The sequence below is a fragment of the Trachymyrmex cornetzi genome, unplaced genomic scaffold (assembly GCF_001594075.2).
Source record: "Trachymyrmex cornetzi isolate Tcor2-1 unplaced genomic scaffold, Tcor1.1 scaffold490, whole genome shotgun sequence".
In the NCBI taxonomy this organism is placed as follows: Eukaryota; Metazoa; Arthropoda; class Insecta; order Hymenoptera; family Formicidae; genus Trachymyrmex; species Trachymyrmex cornetzi.
Window position 1 is genome coordinate 64,131 of NW_017299729.1, and position 3,725 is coordinate 67,855.

General features: G+C 32.9%; 1 pseudogene; it reads left to right on the forward strand.

Moving 5' to 3' along the window:
- Nucleotides 1–811: 811 nt before the first annotated feature.
- LOC108765452 (protein SGM1-like) overlaps nucleotides 812–3,725 on the forward strand; it is a 12,453-nt pseudogene continuing 9,539 nt past the window's right edge.

Consider the following 3,725-nt stretch of genomic DNA (forward strand, 5'->3'; position numbering starts at 1 on the left):
ATATAATATTATAATACGTAGAATTATAATAATATATAAAAAATAAAGAAAGTCAAGAAAATAATAAGGTAAAGGGGCAAACTAGATTATTTTTTTTTGTTGCGTAATAGCGATTTAGTTAGTGAATTTTTGAATTAGGATACCATGAGGTTAATCCAGATGAGCACTCAGCTCTATTTCTGTAAAAAGTTTTTTCAAGAGATATCGTTTCTTTACTATTAATAATTATTGTTATTATTTTGGTGTTCTATATGCGTATCGAGCTTCAAAAAATCGGGTACAAATTCATTTGTCAGAAATATTGCTTTAAACATATAAAAATCCAGTAATTGTAAAGAATAACAAAAAATTTTTTTTAACAGACACACGCAATTTGGGCTAAAATTAATGACAGATTTCTTGTTATTTTGTCATAAGAAACAACTGTAAAAATTTTGAGAAAAATCGGCGTCTGACATTTCTTAAGGTCTACTTGTAAGCTGCCATGGCAGCCATATTTTAGTCAATTTTAGCCGACCGAAGTGCTCTGAACGCAACCGAGATTGCACGAATGTGACGTTGACAAGTGGATGCGCAGAGGCCTAAGGTGCGTATCGCGCATGATGCGCATGATGCATCCATTGTCCTTGTTTAACATTTGGTGAGCAACAAGGATAAACGACGCATTATGCGCATCATGCGAGAAACGGAACGCACCCCTACTAATAGCGTTTTCGGCCCGGCCAGGTTTGCACCAACTTGGGTTGGATTAATGGCGTTTTGTGCTCTCCTATTGGTAGAGCGGGTGACGTCAACCAATAGGAAAGATTAATCCAACCCAGGTTGATGCAAACCCGATCGGGCCGAAAACGCTATAAGCTCTTCCACCGGTTGAGACGGTCGAACATACTGCTGTATTTATACAAAGCTTCGATCGTTATAAATCAATTAAAAAATACATTTAAAAACAGAAAAACATGCAGCAGGAAGGTAAGTTTTATCTTTCGCTTTAATTGATCTTCATGTCGTGATTTTCATGAGAAACTTATAGAAAAAGTTCGCGCGAGCACGCAAAGCAGGGGCAAATTTCTCGATGCAATGATCACACAATTGCAGAACCCAACAGGAAACAATGATGGATTACAGCAAACGGAAGAGGTACGAATTGTTACAAACAGCTCAAGAGTAATTTCTATAATGATAACTTTAATCAAATTCCAATTAACTTACTCGTGAATAGAATTCTTAATTTTTTTTATTTGATACCGTAGGAAAAATTAAATACAGACATAATGAATTATACAGCTTGAAACTTTATTTTATTGTGCTTTCTCCCGATTAAATTATTCGCCGATAAGTTGATTTAAGTTTGATCGAAGTTGCTCTATAATAAGCAAGGAAAGCAATTTTTCGTGAACATTTTGTGTAAGTAACAGGTGAATGAAGGTTCCTGCACACATGACGACAAGCAGCAAGACTTGCATTGGAAGGACCGTATAATGAAAAGTCTAAGCCAAAAACTGAAGAAGAGCCAAGAGGCGCAGGCCTCTTTGTTCACCTCCTTGGAGATAGACACGTGTAACAAGGAAGAGGTCAAAGCAAAGTAAGCCTCGTTTCTTTCTTCTTTCATTTTTGTCCTAACAGGAATCTCTCTTATATATTCTGTGACTTGACTTTCTTTTTTGGCAACAACAGACTGAACACATACATCGATAATATCGCGATATATTTGAATTACATCAGTGAGGTCTTTCTCATTTATGAGCAACGCTGCTTTAATTTATTCATCTTATTCGACGACGAGATTCTAAAGCAACGAGAAATTATCCAGAAGCTGCAACAGAATGAGGCGAAATCGAAAGGCACACTTTCACATATATGGAAAATGTTTGAAACCTAATTTTAGGCTCATTATCATAAACAATTAATTCTATAATAATTGCAGATATGGAGAACCGTGTTGCAAATTTGAAAAATGAATTGTGGCTTCAAGAGGAAAGGTATGATTTTCGTTATACTTCTGATAGCTTATCGCGTAAACAAATATTTTTATCAAAATTTTTTTTTGAATCAGATTTCAAGAGGAGTCGGCAGAACTAAATAAATTGCGGAAGCAATTGGAAAATTCTGAAAACAAGCTGCAATGTCAGAGGAATAAACATGCTGAGGAAAAGTTGATGCTCGTCAAAGTATGTTGTTTAGGCAGTTTTTAAAGAGATCTCACGATTTTTTTCCATAATTTATTTTGAATGACTTTTCTAATTTAGGAACAACAACGGTTGCTATCGGAATGCGAGAATTTACAATCGCGACTGCAGACGACCGAGAAAGAGAAACGCGACATCGCGAAGTCTACCGCACAAGTGGAAAATAAATTGCTACTTCAAGAAGAGAAGTAAGTTATCGCCCCACACGCAATAAATTGCACGAACATAATAGTGTTAACTAAGCAATTTTTTTAGAATGCAGGAAGCACTGATGGAGCAAAACAAATGGCAAGAGGAAGTAAATAACGTCGAGCGGAAATTCCATTCACAGAAAAATGAATTAGTGAGCGCACACGCTAAGGAAAAAACATTGTTCATTGAAGTACGTTAAAAAGAAATTCTAAAAGATTTTTTGAGCCCTTTTCTTTTTTTATTAATGTTGTCAGTTTAATATCTGTTTTAGGAACAACAGCGACTAGAATCAAAATTCAAAAGTTTACAATTACAACTGAATACACTAGAACAAGATAAGAACAATATTACGGAAATGATCGCGCAAAAGGATACACTTGTCTCCAAATTACAGAATGAAATCTCCATGTATAAGTGAGTATTTATATTAATCAAGTTTGATGGAGTTTTGAAAATAAAAATATCTTTTAGATTGTGTGCTCTATCGTTAAAATTATTAAGACTTGAGTAATTCGTTTTTTTTTATAACAGAAATGAAATCGAGGAGATAATGACAAGAAATAATAAAATGACTGCTGAGAGAACAACATCACTGAAGACGCAAAATATGCTGGAGAATGAATTACGTATAAAAACGGAAAAAGTAAAACAAATTATGTACAGACTCGTTCAACAATTTTGATTTTTATAATATTAGTCTTTACTAATTCAATATTATTTTCTAGATTCAGGATTTAGAGATGACGTTACACTCATTGAAACTAAGGGAGACAGGTTTCATCAATGACGTAAACAGAATAGAAACACATTTAAGTAGTGAAATAGATTATTCCAAGAATATCGAAAATAAGCTTTCGAACGCGCAGAAAGATTTGCAACTCGCACAAAAGCAAAACGCTGAAATCTAATCGGCAAAAAAGTGTTTCAAAAATATTTTTTAAACGTTTTTTTTCATTGCAAAAAACGTTTTAAAAACATTTAAAAAATGTTTAATTAATGGGATAGATCCTTTTTTATTCATTAAAAAAATGTTCTTTTTAAAAACATTTAAAACCATTTTAAAAACATTTTTTTAACATTTAAAATCCGTTTATTTTACATTTAAAAAATGTTTTTTTTAAATTAAAAAAACGTATTTTTAACATTTCATAACATAATTTTTTGATATTATATGAATGATTTCTAAAAAGGATTTTTTGACATTAAGTACATATTTTTTCGTGACATTGGTAATTACCAATTGGTATAGTGCAGGGAATGGAAAGTTACTTTTTAAAAGTAACAAGTTACAGTTACTCGTTACCGAGTAGGAAAAGTAACAAGTTACCGTTACTAGTTACCGATTTT